This window comes from Aethalodelphis obliquidens, unplaced genomic scaffold (assembly GCF_003676395.1).
Source record: "Aethalodelphis obliquidens isolate GAN/ISIS:26980383/991018 unplaced genomic scaffold, ASM367639v1 scaffold14, whole genome shotgun sequence".
NCBI lineage: Eukaryota > Metazoa > Chordata > Mammalia > Artiodactyla > Delphinidae > Aethalodelphis > Aethalodelphis obliquidens.
In genome coordinates, this window is record NW_020837958.1 from 31,523,247 (window position 1) to 31,546,229 (window position 22,983).

Consider the following 22,983-nt stretch of genomic DNA (forward strand, 5'->3'; position numbering starts at 1 on the left):
GGTAGGATGTAGCAATGGACTACTCCCATGCACTGTTGTAAGAGCACAAGGAGCTCTGGGAAAAGAGGAAGGATGGACACCTAGTGTGGCCTGAGGTTCATGGAAAACTTCCTGAAGGGTGGCCTCGGACTGATGAAAGTGGAAAAGAACTTATCCAAGGCAATGAGGGAGAGAGCGGGAGGGTATTGAAAGCAATGAGAAAAATAGATGAAGGCAATGAGATGTGAAACATATTGGGGGGGTGTGTGTGTGTGTGTGTGTGTGTTGGAGGTGGTTACAAATTCTTCAGGGTTCTGGAATAAAAGGCAGAGAAATGGGGTGAGACTGGACAGATAAACAGGGACTACTTTATAAAAGTTTGTACTTTATCCTATAGCTGACAGGGAGCCATCGAAGAGTGTAACAAGGGCCCGGACAGGCTGATGTTAAAGCCAATCTCACAAGTCCCTTAGGAACTATTGATAGTTAGGATTGGGTAGAGTTCATGGCATAATAGCTTTAAATCAGTGAGTGCAGTGAGGTTGGGATTTTGAAGTGAGTTTTGAGCACGCTCTTAGTTTTGATGATTTAACTGCTGATTCACAGCCTCGCCTTGCAGGAGTTGGTGTTTCCTGGAGAAGGCAACTATGTTTTCTAGGTCTCATGATGGCTGATTACAGACACAGGAAAGTGTGCCTGATTCCAGCACTGTTTAATGCAGGGACAGGAAGTTAGGCTGGTTTCAGTGCAGAAACCTACTCAACACCCTCTTGCTTCAGCCCCCTACTCCCAATCCAACCGACCGTCTTCATGATGTCTTTGGGTGAATAAGTCTGATTTTTTTTTTTTTTTTTTGCGGTACGCGGGCCTCTCACTGTTGTGGCCTCTGCCGTTGCGGAGCACAGGCTCCGGACGCGCAGGCTCAGTGGCCATGGCTCACGGGCCCAGCCGCTCCGCGGCATGTGGGATTTTCCCGGACCGGGGCACGAACCCGTGTCCCCTGCATCGGCAGGCAGACTCTCAACCACTGTGCCACCAGGGAAGCCCAAGTCTGATTTTTTTTAAAAATGCATTTGGGAAATGGGACTATTGGGACCCTGAGATGGCACGGTTGCATGGAACAAGTGGATTCTAGAATCAGACCAACAGCTATGGATAGAGGATAAGGCTTCCTACATTATGAATGAGGTGGAGTTTCCACGTGTAGGGAGTTGAAGAAGAAGAGGGGTAATCTGGAGGGAAAGAGAGGAGAGCTGACCTCAAGATAAAGGGAGTAAACTGGTACCTTGGAGAGACACAGTGGGATCCTCTGGGAAAAGTTTAACTTTTTGTTCTTTTCCCATAGACTATTTGAGTCACTTTTGGTGTACAAGTAAACATTTTCTTCTCCTTTATTGAGATACTTTTTGGACATCCCAACACAGAGCAGTGAAAGTGAGGTGTTGGGAATTAGAGGTTTGAGCAGTAAAGGGAAAGGCAGCCTTTGCAACATGATCCATCCACCGACGCCAGGATGGGATGGCAGCATGAAGGCAGGAAAGGACCGGAGCACCAGCAGAGATGGGAGAGGCAGGAGGTGTGCACCAGGTACCAACAGCTGCCACATGATGCCAAGAACAGGCACCTCCCCTTCCCCCAAATATGTTACAGGAAGGTTGACTTTGAGGAAGGCAAGCTGACACTTGGGTTGCCTTTGTATCACTGGAAAAACGAAACAATGTGAAAACCAAAAAGACCTTTCAAAGAAAAGAGTTATTCTAATTCTCCATATATTTTATGCAGGGAGGCAGAAAGAACTAGATGAAAAAGAGCAGGAATAGCCTACAAGATCCTTAACTGATAAAGAAGAACTCATTTAATTGGTGGTTGTCTTGAATAACGTGCTCTGGAAAGTGTATAATCTGAAGTAGCACAGAAAGTACTAAGGAAATAAAGAAGCAGGAAATAAAGAAGGAATAACCAAGGAAATAAAGAAGCAGTCAAGAAAAGTTCCATAAATTAAATCATAGTTTGAAAAGATAAAGTCATGTTAACACTCATTACCATATTTTAATTTCATGGTGATTAAAATTATAATGTAGCATGTATTACCACTTAATTGATCTGCCAGCATCAAGTATTTGCAACTTTCTTTTTTGTTCTCCGAAATCATAAACTATCTATTCTTCGCTGCATAATTTCGGAAGTAATTTCAAACCATAAATATTTCCCTTTATTAAAATCCTCAGGAAATTAGAGCCTTGATAACTACTTATTTATATCTGCTTTGTCAAGAGGCCAGGAAATTCATTTTCTTATATTTTGAATTCTACACAATTAAAGTGCTAAAGAATATTATCTGTTGATCTTCATGCTTCCTTTTATGACAGCTTTACAGTTTAATAGCAATGTTCAGATATCCCAGGGTGACTAGCTAAGCTCTGTCTCTTTAAAATTGGGTATTTTTCTCTGATAGAAAGGCTTCCCTTGTTGAGGATGCAAACCCACCCCACTGAAAAGCCTTGTACCTTTTCAGCACCTGGCCAGCCTGCCCAGCACGAAGTTGTCCCCTGGTGATACTGATCTCCAGAGACCCGGCAGTTTTCAGGGCTTTCACCGGACTTGGGTACCCCTCCCCGCCACACACCCCTTGGACGAGATGATGTCCTTGTGTTGACCCATTGCTGCAGTCTGCCCTGACCCCTCACGGTGCAGCCACCTCCAGCTGGATTTAGTTCATCCCTCACCAGTGCATCTGTGCTAGGCCACCCTGGCTCTGGTGGCGTAAATAGGACACATATGTCGCTGTGGAGCCTCATGAGTCTCTTTAGATAAAAATAAATTTGGAAAGTTGCAAAACCGTCCAGAGACGATACTTTCCTAATGATTCTTGACTGCTTGGCCCCCCCATTGCACTGATTAATGGTCATTCAGATTGACCACCTGGCATAGCTCATTGTCAAAATAAAAAAAGGACGTATTTTCAAAAGTCAGGTGCTGTCTTTTGTGTGGTAAAATCCTGGTATGCATGCATGTGTGTGTGCATGTGTGTGTATGCAGGCATACAACAATTACAAACAGATTCAGTATCTGAATCCTAAAATTTATTAACCTTTACTCTACATGTATGCTCTCCAGTACAATTATTCTTAGGACTTATAAAATTAGTCATTATAACGACTTCTCATACCTTAGCAAAATGGTTAGACTAAGGCTTGCCAAATATTTTAAGCCAACTGGAGGTGGAGAAATGCTTTGTAGAGATCTTTGGCATGAACTAACCAGAGGTTTAAAAAAAGGGGGGTGACACAACAGAAACAGCCTGTTTTACATTGTTATAAGCTATGAGCAGTGAAATCTACTTTCAGTGCTGAGTCTCAGTATGGGTTTCATCACTCCCCCTGACATTTTTTCTTAATCTGGCTCTGATGGGGTTTATAGCTGAGCACACATAAAACTCATACAGGAGAACACCAGCCATGCTTATACAACAGTCAGGGAGTACATGATTGTAAGAAACAGAAACCTATTGAAAATGACACAAACCCCAAAGGAGAGCTTATTGGAAGTAGACAGGGGATATCTCAGATCCCAGGAGCAGAAAGTATAGCCAGAGGGTCAATGTAAATGAAAGTCAGGACCCAAGGTTAAGGGCTGCACTGGCCTTCAACTTTTGCCTGTGTAGTCCAGCTCTCCTGGGCTCATAAGCAGAACCCAAGCTCTACTCCCCCTGACCTCCAAGTTCCAGAATCTCAGTCTGAGTCTCTTAATGCAAGTTCAAGTGAGAGGGAGAAAGAGAATTGAAATGGTCACTGGCCAGCCAATGGACTGGACCGTTCTGGGCCAACCGGCTCACAACTTTGGGTAGGACAGTTGTAGGTAGTAGACTGGCATCTCAGCAACACTGATCAATATCTCTGTAACCAGCAAGATCTCTGGTCAAGAGGAGCCCTGTGGCATCCCACCTTGGGTACTTACTTAAGGGGGAAAGAGCAGGAATGGCTGTTTTGAAGAGGTTCAGATATTTCACGAAGCGCCAGCGGGAGGCACCTTTCATGAGAAGTCCTGGGAGAGTCTGTGTTTGGGCCTAGGATTAGAAAATCTAAAGACCACAGAGAGCAATTCTAGCTTCGGGATGAAGGTAAATACAGAACTGCAAGGGCCCATGTGAGACTCTGAAAAATGGGAAGTAACCAAGTTAAGGTCCCAGACCAGGAGGACAGACACAGGGAGAGGAGTAAGGAATCAAAAGGTTACTTATATCATCTCAGCATGAGACATACATCCTCTCATTTAATCCTTACAACAAACCTCTCTCTCAGTTAGAGGTGGCATAGAGTGGTAATAACACATCCAGCTTATGGAGTCCGAACACCTGGGTTCAAATTTCAATCTTGCCACTTACTAGTGTTAGAAATTTGGGCTCATCATTTTTCTTGTCACACCTAAATTCCTCATCTGTAAAATCCTGGCCAATGATTAGCTCCAGGTCAACTGCCCACCCTGGGGTTAAACAATATTGGGAAGGGAAGGGACAGGAGATGAAAACAAGTGAACTAACTTTAGCTGAGTAATCTAATTAGGAGCCAAAGCCTATACGTCTGTTTTTAGATCTTAGTAAATTCTCAAATCTTCGATCTACTGAGCTCTTAGCTGTATCTCTCTACCTCCTTTCCCCCCAGTTCTTCCAATCATTCCCGTTGTTTACTTGGCAGCTCAGGGGAATATTCTAGCAGCAGATCTGATCATGCCTCTGCTTTAGGTCTGGTGGATCCGCTACAAGATCAAATCCTCACCCTTGAGTTAGGCACACATGGTCCTTCCTGAACAGCCCTGCCCTGCTTTCCTACCCTCATGCTGCAGTCCCTATCCCCTCTACCCTGTCCTTCTTCCAGCCACCCCCAAGGGCTTTTCTCAATGGCATTGCTCTCATACCTCCACTTGTATGTTTCCACATGTATAATTCTCTTTGCCTTAATTGTTCTCTCTCTCTTTTGGCAAAAGTTCTTCAGTTATTCAAGATCTAGATCAAATACCCATGAATTCCTCAGGCCATTATTTGCTCCCTCCTAACACTCCAAATGTACCTCTGCTATAGCATATACAGCGCGCCATTGTATGGGGGGGGCGGGGAGGAAGAGGGGGTTGGTTCTAGGACCCCCTGTGGATACCAAAAATCCATGGATGCTCAACTTCTTCGTATAAAATGGCACAGTACAGTCGCCCCCACCCCCCCAATTGAGAAGAGTTCATTTCAAATGTACCCTCTAATTTTTGAAAATTACTCCTGATACCTGAGGCGCTTTGCCCCCAAAAGGTCAAATTTGCAACCTGTATTTTCAGGGGCCTCAGGATCTGCACCAGTATAATGCCTGTAGGCCTGAGAAATCCTTTCCAAAAATTCAGAGGGTCTTCATCTGGTTTTTGCTGAATTTCTTGAGTTTTATTCAAACTCTTTGCTTTGGTTCCCCCTTTCAAAGCCCTGCCAAGAGGAACTGAGTGCAGTGCACTAATATGGGCCTTCTCCCTTCATTGGGGTCCCAATTTGGTTCAGCTGTGGGTATGGCCAATTGAGCTTCAGGTATACCCTTTAGGTCTATTAGGTGGAGCTGGTATGCTTCTTCCCTGGCCTCATCAATGACCATACTCCTTTCATCGCCTGTAAGCATCATTTTGAGAAGAATGTGTATGCCTGCCCAGGAAGGGTGGTGGGTAGCAAAAATAGAAGAATTTGGAGGGGTTCCTCCCTATAAGGAGGATTGCAATCTTTCCAATTAAACAAGTCTGAGAAACCCAGCTGGCTGGCTGTTTATATTTAGACACCCTATTAGATAACCACATAAGGGAAACTGCCCTGCCCTGGGAGTGGCTCCTGGCCCAAACTGGATGCCCTGTCAGGTCTTAGATGGCAATACCAGACCAGGTGCCTGTGCCCCAGGAACACAGGATTTTCTAATTGATCCCTATAAGGAACCTCCTTTGGCATTTCTTCGCCCACCCCAATCCTGGTTTTTAAGATTTCACTGCCTCATTTTCTTTGCTTCCTGAGCCCCAGTGTCGGGAACTGGGGCTGGATAGGAATGGGAGGCGGGGGAAGGTGTCAATATATTGGCATAAAGGCAGAGAAATTGGGACAACTAGCTCAGGCGGAGGAGTTAAGGTTTGAAGCAACATATCCTCACTCTCATTCCCTTCCTTTTCTCATTTTCCCTGATGTAACGGCACAAATGCTTGCACATAGAGGATTTCATCATTCTTCCCCACTTCTTCACGGAAACTCTAATTGCTGGATTGTATAGAGCCATTCAAAGGCCACCATCACTCAGCATTTTACTGTGAAACCACAAATAGCAACTGATTCTCTCTAACCATTTTGCCTTGGCATCAACCAACCGGTCTGAATTCTGGGCTGGGGCTTTTGGTGATTTTAGGAACCAAGTGGAACCTTTCTCTTCTCCCTGGGAATGTCGCAGTCTGGGACAAGAGCAGACGGGTTTTTTTCTCTTGTTCTTCCGTTTGACATCAGTAAGAGTTTCAAATATCACAAAACTGATATGGCTGTAAATGCAGAAACGGTACCAAAACAAAATGAAACAAAAAACTCAAAGGACAAACAGAAAACCCTACCTAAACCCTCAAGTTTAGTCTCGGGATTTTACATATACCAACAACACAGGAGATCACAATCAACGTAATTAACACAGCATGGGTGGCAATACATGGTACACAGAGTCCCTGACTAACCCCCTTGTGGAGATCCGAACAGGTACTGTGGCCACACACTGTTCATCTTCCTCTTAGTCATGAGTTCATAGCTGTAACCAGACCACTTATCCAAAACTCACCTCAGAGGACTTTCTTTAGGGATAGTTGAAACATTCCCCAATTTTTAAAGACAGAATAAAAGACAAGCAAAACACAAACGGCGCACATAAAGGCTAGCATCCAAAGAAACTTGTTCACAAATCAGGTAAAAATTCAGCAACTACTTCCTCTCTCCAACAGGGTACCCCAAATACAAAACAATTGTATTATTCCAGAGGAAAAGCCCCAAAGGTAGAGAAAATAAAGTTTCCAGCTGTACACACCAAAGTGACTTACCCCACTGTATTGAGCCCGTCGACTCCCAAATGTTGACTGCTTGCTCCAATTGCGATGCACTGGGGCAGCCAGGGCTGCTTCGGGGGAATTTCTAAGGGCAGATCCTCAGGACAAGTGGTCCCAGCAGCTGCTAGGGCCTTACCCAAGAATTCCCCAACCGGGGTCAGCTGGCCATGAGCAACTAGCCTCCTGGCTGGCTTTACCAATATTTGTTACTGAGTCCAAGCTCATACTGCTCACTGCACAACAGGCCAATAAGTCAAGAGATGAGTTGTTCGGGCAAGGAGTAGCGACTTCAGTTGGAACCCAGCAGACGCAGAAAACAACAACCCACCACCCCAAAGAACCAGCTTTCCCGAGGTAGCGTTCAGGCTTCTTTTATACTAAAAGGGGAGGGAGTAAAGTTCTGGTTCCGGCCAGACCCCGGAAGGGGATGTGTTAATTTCTTCTTGCCTGCAGCCATTCACAGGTGGTCCTAGTCAGGCTGTTTCCTGTGACCTAAACAACAGTATTTAGCTTAATGCTCATTACCTGGGAGGCAGGGTTCCCAGAGATGGGCCATTATGTGTAATTTAAGCTTATAGGTAACAGCCCTTTAGTGATTAACTTATAAAAGAATACAAAGATTCTTCCCTATTACACTCCCTCTAGTTGAAGCTTGTTCATGTTTAGACACAGAAGAAGAAAGTATGGAATATTGTTGCTGTGGAAACAAACCTAGAAAATGACTTTCTTTTCTCCTTTATATAAATGTAGGAGTCATATCTCATGGCTAAGATGAATATGAATAATTACACATTGGCATTGAAAGCTTGCTCCCAAGGTGCTCTGTGGCAGTCAGCTCTGAGGACCATGAAATGGGCTCCAAGTGCCATTCTAGCATATAATCTTTCTCACTTTGATGCACAGTCACTGGGTTAAATTTTATTTTCAGTGTATCCTACAATGAAATGACTGCATTTCAGTGGATTTCCGTTTGAGGATTTAAGATGTTTTAAAATCACACAGTGTAACAATTTTCAAGGGGAAAAAACCACTTACCCATTATTTTTAAAAGTTCCTTTCAAAAGTCTCTACTCTCTTTTATGTATTTGGAATCAGCCCGCATGAAAAGGTTTTCTGAAGATTCTACAGAAATATTTTCCCTTTCCTCCTATGAACTCCTACAAGAAAGGTAGTAAAAAGTAATAACAAAATACTTTACATTTTGTGATATTTCTCTTTGTGGAATGATTCTTTGTTTGACCACCTTTCCTCCTGACCAATTAATTACTTCACTGAAAGGAACATGTGGAAATGTTACTTTTTGTCACCTTACTTGACCAAAAGACTATTTTCATGTATTAAAACCTCCACATCCTAGCTGATTTCTGTGGTTCTATAGCTTGACTTTAACCATGTTGATAACTTTTGCTTCAAAAGTTGTAAAAATGGGGAGTTTCTCATTTTAACCCGTGTAAAACATTGCATTCTTCTAGCATTAAAAAAAGACTCCATGGGCTTCCCTGGTGGCGCAGTGGTTGGGAGTCCGCCTGCCGACGCAGGGGACACGGGTTCGTGCCCCGGTCTGGGGGGATCCCGCGTGCCGCGGAGCGGCTGGGCCCGTGAGCCATGGCCGCTGGGCCTGCGCGTCCGGAGCCTGTGCTCCGCAACGGGAGAGGCCACAACAGTGAGAGGCCCGCGTATCGCCAAAAAAAAAAAAAAAAAAAGACTCCATGATAGCACTCAGACTTTCTCCACATGCCTTCATGTAGCAGGTGCTCCTCATGGAGTAAGCGTGTAACTCTCATGTAAGCAGATTTGACATAGAGTTCCAGGCTGAGAGCTGGGAAATGCCTCTGGTTGTCTAACCAATCGGTTCTGGAGAAAACTGAAAAGAAAAAACTCAATTCACAGGGTTGTTAAACAGATAAACTAGATAGTGCATGTGGACATTGCAGGGTTCCTTGGGGTTCTGTGCCCTTCACTTTGCATGCTTTACACTAGCTCTGGGTGACCCCCATCCATTGTGTGTGTGTGTGTGTGTGTGTGTGTGTGTATTCCAAATACATTTCAGATGTCACCCATGAGTTTCAGATCCACACACTCAACTGTTTACCGGGACTTTCCACAGCTACCTCAAACACAATACATGCAAAACTGAACTCATCTTTGGCCTTTCCCAATCGGCTGCCCTTCCTAAGTCTCCATATTGGTAAGTGCACTGCCTTCTACCCACGTGCCCAAGCCAGAAACCTGGGCGTCCCAACTCCCTTCTCACCCTTGCCCACCCTTCGTTTCCAAACCTAACTGGACCCCACTCACTTTTCTCCATCTTTTGCCACTGCCTTGGTTAAGGCTGCCCATCTCTCTCACCTGGGCTCCTGCAGCAGATTCTGGGTGAGCCTCCTGCCTCCAGTCTTGCCCTTTTGTTCAGCGTTCATTGCAGCCAGAGTTCTCTCTCTAAAGCACACAGCGTCTCTCCTTTCAATGCGTTCATGGTCCTCCTGTTCTCCTCTGAACGAAGTCCAACCTCCTTATGATCCTTTCCATCTTTTCTCTGGTCACTCTCCAGTCTCTTCTTTATCCATCTCCCTCACATCGCACTCCAGCCATACCGAGCATCTTTTAATTCTTCACACACACATTGTTTCTCTAACCTCCAGGTCTTTGTACTCAGACTTTGCTGACAGGGTTGAGACTGGGAGTTATTAAACTACAAATACAGAGGGCTTCCCTGGTGGCGCAGTGGTTGAGAGTCCACCTGCCGATGCAGGGGACACAGGTTCGTGCCCCGGTCCGGGAAGATCCCACATGCCGCGGAGCGGCTGGGCCCATGAGCCATGGCCACTGAGCCTGCGCGTCCAGAGCCTGTGCTCCGCAAACGGGAGAGGCCACAACAGTGAGAGGCCCGCATACCGCAAAAAAAACAAAAACAAAAACTACAAATACAGAAAATTCTAGGATTTCTCCTCTGACTCATTTTTTATAGTGAAGTATTTTCACTCACCTCTCCCTTGAACTCCAGACCCATATTTCCAACTGTCCCCACAGTTCGTCCTTCATTTGCATATCTAACAGACATCTCAAAATTAAAAGTGTCCAAAACTGATCTTCTCTGTCAACTTATCCCACATATCACCACTTACCCACTAGGTATTTTACTTACTTATTTTGTTTATTATCTGTCTTCCCCATTGGAAGGTAAGCTCCAACATTTGGAATAACTTTTCCTTTTCATTCAACAATGAATTCCCAGAGCTAGTATGGTTCCTGACTGTTATGGACAGAATGGTTGTGCCCTTCCCCCAAAGTTCATATGTTGAGCTCTACTCCACCCCCACCTCCCACTGTGATGTTATTAGAAGGTAAGATCTTTGGGAGGTAATTAGGATTAGGTGAGGTCGTACTGGTGGAGCCCTCATGAATGGTATCAGTGCCCTTGTAAGAGGCACAAGAGAGCTTGCTTTCTCTGCTCTGTTCTTTGCCATGTGAGGATATAATAAGTTGGCAGTCTGCAACCTGGAAGGGCACCCTTACCAGATCTGACTGTGCTGGTACCCTGGGCTCAGACTGCTAGACTCCAAAACTGTGAGAAATAAATTTCTGTTGTTTATAAGGCACTAGGTTTGTGGTATTTTGTTATAGCAGCCAGAACAGACTAAGACATCAACACAAACACTCCCATTTACCATTGCAACAAAAAGAATAAAATATCTAGGAATAAACCTACCTAAGGAGACAAAAGACCTGTATACAGAAAATTATAAGACACTGATGAAAGAAATTAAAGATGATACAAATAGATGGAGAGGTATACCACGTTCTTGGATTGGAAGAATCAACATTGCGAAAATGACTATACTACCCAAAGCAATCTACAGATTCAATGCAATCCCTATCAAACTACCACTGGCATTTTTCACAGAACTAGAACAAAAAAATTCACATTTTGTATGGAAACACAAAAGACCCCGAATAGCCAAAGCAGTCTTGAGAAAGAAAAACGGAGCTGGAGGAATCAGGCTCCCTGACTTCAGACTATACTACAAAGCTACAGTAATCAAGACAATATGGTACTGGCACAAAAACAGAAAGATAGATCAATGGAAGAGGATAGAAAGCCCAGAGATAAACCCACACACATACGGTCACCTTATCTTTGATAAAGGAGGCAGGAATGTACAGTGGAGAAAGGACAGCCTCTTCAATAAGTGTTGCTGGGAAAACTGGACAGGTACATCTAAAAGTATGAGATTAGATCACTCCCCAACACCATACACAAAAATAAGCTCAAAATGGATTCAAGACCTAAATGTAAGGACAGAAACTATCAAACTCTTAGAGGAAAACATAGGCAGAACACTCTATGACATAAATCACAGCAAGATCCTTTTTGACCCACCTCCTAGAGAAATGGAAATAAAAACAAAAATAAACAAATGGGACCTAATGAAAGTTCTTGGATTGGAAGAATCAACATTGTGAAAATGACTATACTACCCAAAGCAATCTACAGATTCAATGCAATCCCTATCAAACTACCACTGGCATTTTTCACAGAACTAGAACAAAAAATTTCACATTTTGTATGGAAACACAAAAGACCCCGAATAGCCAAAGCAATCTTGAGAAAGAAAAACGGAACTGGAGGAATCAGGCTCCCTGACTTCAGACTATACTACAAAGCTACAGTAATCAAGACAGTATGCTACTGGCACAAAAACAGAAATATAGATCAATGGAACAGGATAGAAATCCCAGAGATAAACCCATGCACATATGGTCACGTTATCTTTGATAAAGGAGGCAAGAATATACAATGGAGAAAAGACAGCCTCTTCAATAAGTGGTGCTGGGAAAACTGAACAGCTACATGTAAAAGAAGGAAATTAGAACACTCCCTAACACCATACACAAAAATAAGCTCAAAATGGATTAAAGACCTAAATGTAAGGCCAGATACTTTAAAACTCTTAGAGGAAAACATAGGCAGAACACTCTATGACATAAATAACAACAAGATCCTTTTTGACCCACCTCCTAGAGAAATGGAAATAAAAACAAAAATAAACAAATAGGACTGAATGAAACTTCAAAGCTTTTGCACAGCAAAGGAAACCATAAACAAGACCAAAAGACAACCCTCAGAATGGGAGAAAGTGTTTGCAAATGAAGCAACTGACAAAGGATTAATCACCAAAATTTACAAGCAGCTCATGCAGCTCAATATCAAAAAAACAAACAACCCAATCCAAAAATGGGCAGAAGACCTAAACAGCCATTTCTCCAAAGATACACAGATTGCCAACAAACACATGAAAGAATGCTCAACATCATTAATCATTAGAGAAATGCAAATCAAAACTACAATGAGGTATCACCTCACACCAGCCAGAATGGCCATGATCAAAAAATCTACAAACAAGAAATGCTGGAGAGGGTGTGGAGAAAAGGGAACCCTCTTGCACTGTTGGTGGGAATGTAAATTGATACAGCCACTATGGAGAACACTATGGAGGTTCCTTAAAAAACTAAAAATAGAACTACCATACGACCCAGCAATCCCACTACTGGGCATATACCCTGAGAAAACCATAATTCAAAAAGAGTCATGTACCACAATGTTTATTGCAGCTCTATTTACAATAGCCAGAACATGGAAGCACCCTAAGTGTCCATCAACAGATGAGTGGATAAAGAAGATGTGGCACATATATACAATGGAATATTACTCAGCCATAAAAAGAAACGAAATTGAGTTATTTGTAGTGAGGTGGATGGACCTAGAGTCTGTCATACAGAGTGAAGTAAGTCAGAAAGAGAAAAACAAATACCGTATGCTAACACATATATATGGAATCTAAAAAAAAAAAAAAATGGTCATGAAGAACCTAGGGGCAAGACAGGAATAAAGATGCAGACCTACTAGAGAATGGACTTGAGGATACAGGGAGGGGGAAGTGTAGGCTGGGACAAAGAGAGAGTGGCATGGATATATATACACTACCAAATGTAAAATAGATAGCTAGTAAGAAGCAGCCGCATGATACAGGGAGATCAGCTTGGTGCTTTGTGACCACCTAGAGGCATGGAATAGGGAGGGTGGGAGGGAGGGAGACGCAAGAGGGAAGAGATATGGGGATATATGTATATGTATAACTGATTCACTTTGTTATAAAGCAGAAACTAACACACCACTGTAAAGCAATTATACTCCAATAAAGATGTTAAAGAAAAAAACAAAACACAAACGGGGACACTCAGTCAATATTTGTTGAATGAATAAATGATCTTATAGCAACAGAATGAAGATGAACCAAACCGTACCCAGAATTCCCCAGATCTGGATAACCATGGTGCAGTCAAAAGATCACAGATTCTGTCAGGCAGATCTCTCTAGTTGTGTGACCTAGGGTGACTCGTTTAATCTCTGAGACATTTTTCTCCTTTGTAAAATACAGATACGATAGCTCACAAGATTGTTTGGGTTAACTGATACAATTGGCTTTAGCCATACTGTGGGTTGGCCCTCAATTAATATTCAGTTCCCAAATGTTAGTTTCGCAAAGACTACTGGAAGCCTTAAAAACTTGGCAAGGTTAGCAAGCCGTATCTAAAACAGGTCTCAGATGAAGCAACTCACTAATTAATCAAACTGTGCTCTCTAAGGAGCCTGGTTTCATAAAAATGCTACAGGGTTTAGTGTGAGGGTCAATTGAAAAGCGTATTTTTGTAAATAGTTGCTCAAGGCATGGTCTCCTTGAGGAATTGGGAGCATGAACTCCCCTTTCCCTTTATTTCTCCTAACTCACTGGGAAGTGTTTGAGACATTGTTTATTGAGCTTGGAGTACCATGGCTCGCCCTCTTGCATAATGCCTAATAGCTGTGCATTTATGTATAAAGTTCCTTTCACCGCATTGTGGCCAAAAGTCTTTCAAGTGGGTTAGAGTGGCAAAGGAGTCAACATCAAAAACTGGGCCATGTAAGAGAGAGGTCCAAAGTTTCAAGAGAAATGAAATGAAAATGCAATTTTGCCCAGTGCTTACGATTGCCAGGGCAAAATAAAATATAGTCCTCTTCTAAGGTGAACTTGTGAAAGTACATTTGTGGGATGATGTTTGCAGACACACTGCAAGGGCGCTGATGTTTGTTGACATTGCAGCATATGGGACATGGAAGGAACTGATACATCATCTAAGAATCACAGCCTAACACAGCTAAATGAAACCTTAGGAGTCTTTTGTCTTGAAGACCAGGAAAATGAAGGGCACACAGATGAAGTGACTGTGAGGGTCACACTGCTGATAGGGAGCAGAAAGACAACTTAAACCCCAGTCTTTGGAATCTCAGGTCGGAGCCTTTTCTACCGCAGTGTGCTCACAGCAAGCAAAGAGGGGTCAAAAGAGGCTAAGTGACTTCAGTTTTCAGTGAAGTTTTTAAAGTTTTCTCCATGGTCAGAGATTAAAATGACCTAAAATAGCTCAGCATTTAATCAATGAGATAATGTATATGAAAGTGCATTGTAAATTATAAAATATTGCCTAACTATTGGGTGAATTTCTGATTAAATCTGCAAGGTTAATAAATAAAATGGTCAGACCAGATGGACATAATCGTACAGTATTACATGTCACATTTTGATGACAATCAAACACATCAAAGTGATTTTACCTGCTTTGTCAGCTGTTCCATTGATTCTTTGTTGCTGACTTCAGAGGAGGTAACACATGGATCACAAATTTATACAAGAAAAATGTGCAGGAAAATTAATTTGTACATGGTGTTTTTTAAGTTTTTTTCAATTATAAAAAGAATGCATAAATATATTATTGTAGAACACTGGGGAAATACAGCAAATACATATATAAATATAAAAGAAACAATGAAAATTACCTGCAAAACTACCCCTGGAAAAAATACTATTAAAATATTGGTATATTTTTTCTAAAAGATTAATATCCTGTAAGTATATACTGTACATGCAGCTTAAAATCCTACCTTCAAACAATATTATTTAGTGACTTTTTTTGATTAGTCTCGAAAGAATATTATAATTGGTGGTATATTATTTCTTTTTATAGAACTATTATAACTTATTTATCCATCCATTTATTATTGGACATTTATCTTGTTACCAAGTTTTCACTATTATAACTATTTCTGACATGAAAGCAATGCTTCTCTGGCCACACTTCTGATTTTTATCCTTCTTAGAATAGATTCCTAGAAGTTGGATTATTAGATCAAAGACTATGACAATTTTTAATATTCCTCATAAGGATCACTCAGTTGCTTTTCAGAGACTGTGACCTATTTATACTTGCACTGGCATTGTGAATAAACATACATCTCACCACATCCTTGTCAGCATTATCATATACAATATTTGACAATGGGTGAAAGTTTGATGAGAAATAGGGGTTTTGGATGGTCTCAAAATAAATTCCCACAGGTGCTTAATAACTACAAAAGAAAAAATAATAACTTTACAGAAGAGGAAACTTCCAGACACCACATTAACAGAGATACAAGTTAGTCTCATCAGTAATGGGACAATTGGCATCATGTTCCTCATAAGAGGATGCAAGAAGGAAGATAGAGCATCATTTCTGAGATATTCCTGCCCAAAATGCATAACCTGAGTCTAATCATGGGGAAACATCAGACAAACCCAAATTAGGAGACATTCAACAAAATAAATGATCTGTATTCATCAAAAAGGCCAGTGTCATGGAATTTAATGTTTTCTGGTTTCTATTGTTGTTGAATTCTGTTCCTCATTATATTTCATGAGGGGTATTGCTGGCATAGAGGAAAGCTTCTGGATTTTGCACATTTTTCTTGTATGCTACCATTTTACTTATTATGAATTAATGTTAGGAACTTTCAGTTAATTCCCCTGCAGTTTTTTAAAGATATATAATCTTATTGTCTGAAAATAACAGTGATTTTGACTCTTCCTTTCCAATAATTTTACCTTTTATTTCTGCCTGATATCTTATTGCAGCAGGTAAAATTTCTGGAACAGTGCCACATAATACAGACATCCAGCATTTCTGCCTCTTCCTGGTTTTAATGGGAATGTTTCTGGTGTTTCAATATTAAGGATGATACAGCTTGTCTATATGAGATATTGCAAGTTAAAGGGAGTATCTTCTTATTCCTAAATTTCTATGAGGATCTTTTTAATCAGGCATGAATGTGGAACTTTACCTGAACCTCTTTTTGCTATCTACTGAGATTATCATACAGCTTTTCTTATTGAGATTGTTGAACTGAAAACGTTTCTAATGTGAATCTATCCTTGCTTCCTGGACTAAACCTGATATAGCTGTGGTAAATAATTCTCGTAATACTTCATTTTGCCATTATATTTTGTCCTTTTGCAACTCTGTGGTGGATTTGTACTGTATCAACTTAGTTTAGCTGGGAGTGTTTCTAGAATTCCCTTCTGTGCATAGTTCTGGGTTAGCTGGACCACAAGAGACAATCATGTGAGATTGGGAAAGGGAAGTGAAGCAGGAGCCATATTCTCATACACTCATAAGTCAGTGCCAGGCATGAGGCATTGATGCCAGTTAGAGTGTTGTCACTGCTCTCCGGGCTCTCCCACTGATTGTGGTGGGACAGCAGCCAGGCCACAGCACCCCAAGTCCCTGGCGGCCAACATCTTCAGTTTCACTGACTCCTGGGCTGGGTACGTTTCAGCTCCATGAGAAGGGTGCCAATTTCTCCTGCAGATCCCCCTAGTATCAAAATTGGAGGCTTGGTGGGTGATGAGAGGCCGAGGTAGGGTCCAGTCGGTCTTTGCAGGCTCCAGTTCTTGCTGCCCCACTTCATGTCCATCCTTCTTTCCTCATTGCCTACTTTGCTGATTTTAGGCTCCAGCCCCAGACACAGAAGCAACAGCCATATAGAAATTGCTTAACCAGCTCCCACAATTGTATAAGGTCTATATAATATATCCCTATGTTATATATCTCCTGGGGGTTCTCGTTCTCTGACCAAATCCTGATTGAAACACTGTCCGTAAGTGAGACGATCTAAATATGTTCTCATTATTCTTTGTTGGCTCCATAAGAGTCATCCTCTGACCTGCTCAGCCCTGCTCTGTGACACAGGCCTAATCTTTACAGTTGGGGGTTCACTTGCCCTCTAGCTTCTATTGGGCATGGTCAATATGTGCACTGGTAGAAGTTTGAAGGGCAGGAGGAGAGAGAGCAGAAGGCTTTCTTCTGCCTCTCCCTCCCGCCCAGCCTAGGCCCGGTGGTCTGGCAACAGCCATATTCTCCATGGCTACCGTTCTTACCCTGAAGCCTCTTCTCCACAATTCAAATCTTCACCATCTCTAGGGGCATTATTTTCTCCATGCATAGTTCTCTACTGCAGCGTGAAAATTATCCCCCCCTGCCAATTTAACAGCAAACATTTACTCTCCCACATCGTTTCTGACAGCCGGGTAGTTCTGGCTCAGGGTCTCTCATGAAGCTGCATCAGGATGTGGGTTGAGCTGCAGTGATCTGAAGCTTGACTGGGACTGGAGGATCTGGTTCCGAGCTCTTGAAGATGGTTGTCGGCAGGAGGCCCCAGGTCCTTACCCTGTGGGCTTCTCCAAAGTGTTGCTTGAGTGTCCTACGAAAAGGCAGCTGGCTTCCCTAAGAACAAGTGATCTGAGAGAGAGAACAAGGAAGAAGCACATGCTTTTCAGTCTCAGGAGTCACACCCCCTCACTTCCGCCACATTCTGTTCCTTTGAAGGGAGTCTCTAAGTCTAACCCACACTCAAGCAGACGGGAATTCAGCTCTATTTCTTCAAGGAAGGAGTAGCAAAAAATTTGTGGCCATGCTTTAAAACCTCCACATTCTTTGCCCCTTTCAGGTCTGGGATGGTAATGGCTTCCCATTGTTGCTGGTTTTGGATACCTCAATATACATGAACTTCCTAAACCCTTGCCCACTTCTCTATAAATAATTCCTTCATTAAATTGTCTGTAGTTAAACACATTTGAACATAATCCTGCTTCCAGGATTGTAAGACAATATGTTACGGAGGGAGGGTATGCACAGTTATACAGCATGAGAATTTCATGGACATATATATTTATGTAATTATTTGTATATTATATGTAATTTATATATTTTTATAATTCTTACATAAGTATACAAAATATATAATTATTATATACTTTATATATTATATCATATATATATAGAGAGAGAGAAATATGGGGTTTTTGGGTTTTCCTAAGTAAAATATTCAATAATAAAATAAATAAACGTGCCTGGATGGCTGCTGGTACTTGGTACTTGGTACTTGGTACCATTCCCCTCTTCCCACCCCTTCTGTGCTCTCTCTACAGTACAGGGGCTAGAAACCTGAGAACTACATTTCTCAAAATCCTTTGCTGTCAGGTTTCTGACTCATGGTCTGTTAATGAGAGGCACTCACTGTGAGATTTAAAAGGCAGAAGGGAAAGCAGTGCAGTGGCCTCAGGGTCTTTCCTCCCAGAGATACCTATCTTGGTGCTGCAGGCAACTGTGACCATTGGCAGGGATTGGTTTCTTGCAGTTGCAGACTGGGGAGACATAGCAACTTCCAGATTTCCCGAAAGCTGTCTGGAACCTGAGTGCTATCAGCCATCTTCCCTGGCTTTTGCTTCTCTGTTTCTTTCAAAGATGTGTGTGTGCGTGTGTGTGTGTGTGTGTGTGTGTGTGTGTGTGTGTTTCCCAATGTTTTCCCAATGTGTTTCCCAATGTGTTTCCCAATGTTCCCTGTCCTAAATCATGTTCTATCTAAAATACCCAGAGTACTTTATTTTCCTAACCAAGGTGTAACTAATACAATAATTAGAAGGAAATAAAAAACCTGAATGCGCAATAATTATTTTTCATTTATTTTTTCTATAGCAAAAGATTCATTTTGAGATTGTCAATTTCATTAGCATGACATTCTTTAAAATTTTTTAAATTCTTTCTGCATTTTTGATATATTGGACTAAATACTACTTTTATTTATATATTTGCTTTTTTCACTCTTTTTAAAAATTAGATTTGCCAGAGGTTTTGTTTTTATTTTCAAAATCTGTTCTTTGATTTTTATACCGTTAGAGGTGTGTATTTAGCTGCATGCATCAGAAAATCCAACTAACATTGGCTTCAACAAATAGGCATCGATTTTTTCCAACATAATAATGAGCTCAGAGGTAGATGGTTGCTAGCATTGTTTAACTACTCGGGGATCAGACTCATTCTGTTTTTTCAATTCACTATCCCTATCCATTGACTTCCCTCCTCATGTTTGTGACTTCCTGTTTACAAGATGGTTATTATGTCAGACATCAGAGGTACATTCAAGGCAGAAAATGTGGCCAGGGAAGGGGAAGAGAGAAAGCACTGAATCGGCTCTGACAGTACCCCTTTCTACCATTAAAGCAAGAGTGTTCCAGGAAGCCCCCTCAATCATCCTCCACTGGTATCTCAGTGATAAGATTTATTTCACATGGCCACTTGTACTTACAAGCAGTTCTAAGAAGTTATTTAATTCACTTCCCAGCTTCTGTAGAAGAAGACAAGAGGAAATAAGGTTACAGAAATCACCCTAGGGATACCCTGGTGGTCCAGCAGTTAAGACTCCACGCTCCCAATGCAAGGGGCCTGGGTTCGATCCCTGGTCAGGGAACTAGATCCCACATGCTGCAACTAAAGTTCCCACAAGCGGAAACGAGGATCCCGTGTGCCGCAAGTAAGACCCGGCACAGCCACATAAATAAATAAATATTTTTTTTTAAAAAAAGAAAATCATCCTACAGTCTCCACCACATGTATCAATTTCATGATGCTTGTTTCTGCTTCTTTTTAATTTATCTTGCTGTTTATTTTCTAAGTTACTGAGTCAAAGAAGAAAGTTTATTTCATTTCGTTGTTGTTAAACAATGAGATCATTTTATGCTGTGAGTTTGCCTATGAGGATAGCTTTGACAACATCCCGTGAGTTTTGATTTAATGTGTTCTCATTGCAATTTTCTAAATGACCTAAAATTGCACCATTGATTTCCTCTCTTACTGATAGTTTTTTTTTAGGAGAGTATTTTTCACTTCCATGAGGTTGAGGGCTTTATCCTTAAACTTTTTTCTTGATTTCTAGATTTATTGCATTTTAGGCAGAAAATGTAGTCATTACAATTTCTATTTTTTGAGATTTATTGAACTTTTCTTTGTGGTTTAGTGTAAGATCAGTTTTTGTAAATGTAAATGTTTCTCAAACATTTTAATAAAAGGTATATTTTTGTTTATATTATATATTATAATATGTATGTATTGTTCAAATTCTCTGTAACCCCAGTTTTGTGATGGGGTTTTTTGGTTCTCATTTGTCTGCAGAAGTCATTCCCAAATTAAACAACTATCAGTTTCTTCTTATGTTTGTAATCATAGTCTCTCTGTGCCTCAGTTTCCTCATCTGTAAAATGGAAGAAATAATAGTTCCTGCTTCACAGAGCTGTTGAGAGGGTTAAATAATTTAATTTTATGTGAAATGCTTATAACAGCGCCTTGTACATGGTCAGCATTCAATAAGGGTTATGAAAGTAATCAAACACGGAGGCCATTAGACTGAGGTGTCTCTATTGCCTTGGTAGCCTGCATAAGAATACCGAAATGTTCGTCAGAGTCAGTTCCTATAAATGCCCCAAGGGTAAGAAGAAGAATCAATCACCAAAGAGCCAAAGAGCCTTTCCCAAATAATGCAACTGCTGAGGCTATAGCCAATCAATGTCCTTGTTTTGCTTTGCATCTTCTCTGTAAAACTCTTGCCCATAGCTACTGTCATTGGATCACTCCTAACCACTTCTGGTTTGGCACTGCCCAATTCCAATCAACTTTTGCTCAAATAAACTCTTAAAATTTTTAATATGCCTCAGTTTACCTTTTAACAATGTTAACTAATATTATTATTGTTTTCAGTCTAGCAGACTTGCTCTGTTTCCAATAACAGAGCAAGAGTAGGACAGGATCTGTATTCTCAGGCCAATTCCATTGGCATAAAAGTTGTTGTTAATTAGTCCCAGATTCTGGCAGCAGTGCGTCTGTCCTAACCTGCAGTTGCTTAAATGCATTTTTGACATTTTCTCGGTTTCATAGACTTTTATTGGGAGGTTGCAAGAGGTTGTGTCAAGGGTTACTAGCCATCCACCTTTTAAACCAGAACACTTGTATCTAATTTTTAAAATAACCTGCTTCAATGTGATTCAAGTTAGGTGGAGATTGATGCTATAATTCAATTGTCATAAAGAAATAACCATTAAGGTACTTCTCAGCCCTGGCTGGGCACATTCTTAATGGCCTCAGAAGACTTTGGTGAAATATTTCAGATAATATTTTTGTTCTTACCAGGAGTTCATTTGAGAATTAAGTTCCCTTTTTCTTCACATATCATGAATTTCAACACTATCTTTCTGAATTGTATCTGATCTATTCTCTAAAACCAATCATAGAATCATCTCTAAAATAGTACCCCTGCGTCGATGAGAGCTCCCTTTTAAAAATAAAAGTCTGACAGGCATCATGTACTTTAAATTGAACATAGACTGCAAAGCAGCCCTCGTCCATTCATCCAACTGACATTTGAATAACCCAGATCAGAAAAGAATAAGACCATAAATCGAAGAAGACTCTAATCCTGGCTGGGGCTTGGTGATCCTATCAACCCAGGAGTGAAGACAGCAATCATGCATAACATGGGAATTCTACATTTGCACATAAAGTCAACCTCCTATGATGGAAAGAGCACTTGAGTAGGGGTCAGAAGACAGGGGCTGAAGTGCTGATTTCAAAATGAACTGACTATGTCACTTAACTTTTCGTAGTCTCATTTCTCTTGTTTATAAAATGAGGATAGTGTCCTAGGCCATACCTCCTTCACGACTATGTTTTTCCTGCCCTCAGGGAGCTCATGGTTAGTGGAGGGACAGTAGGAAGTAAACGGTAGCATGGGTGAGCTTTGGAAATTTAGGATTTGAATACCAGCTCCACCCACTTATTAACTCTATAATTTTGAGCAAATTATTTGTGTTCTTGATGCCTCAGTTTCCTCATCTGTAAAATGGGGATGATAATAGTATCTATGTCATAGGGTATTTTGAGGATTAAATTAAAATAATAATGTTCATCAAACTCTTAGCCCAGTTCCTGGCACAAGGGAAGCACTCAATAAATGGTATATATAATACTCAAATGTGACTGGTTCTCTTTGGGTAGCCTTTGATTTATCCCCTAAGCCCACCACAAGGCCAGACTTAGTAGTTTGCCTCAGACTCCTGATATCTTCCCTTCCCGCCAAAAAGACCAGCTCCAAAGGATTGACAAAAAATGTTAATGAAGATTTCATGGAGATTCAGAGGAAGGGGTAAAATGATAATAATAACAACAACAACTAAATGGTACTGATTCTTATTATGTTTTAGGCATGGTGTTGAATACTTCCCATGAATGATTTCATTTCATTCCATACAATACAGCAACATGTAAGCCAACTTTCTCTTGGATATTTTAATTTTTTTCTGTATAGCCTCTTTAGAGAAAGAACTACTTTCTGAGTAGTCTCTTTCTTCTGTCTTCTTTTTGTCAAGGCACTGAAAATTCCCTCTATTGTCCTAAACAATTCAGTTTTCCCATCAGGTTGCACATCCCATTCAGTAAAACCAATGTGTGATAGTGAGACTGACTGCTATTCTTCCCTAATTCGTGCTGACCAGGAACGTCTCAGTTCATCCCACAGTGCCTACTGTTAGGGAGTTAGGACCAGTGGTCCCTATCACCCCATGCAGTCAAGAAGAGTATCTAGATTTCAATCTTGCTCCCTGTTTATCTCCTGTGCCTGATGCAGCGCCTGACACTCAGGAAGTCATTTAAAAATATTTATGGAATGAATAAGTGTGTGATCAA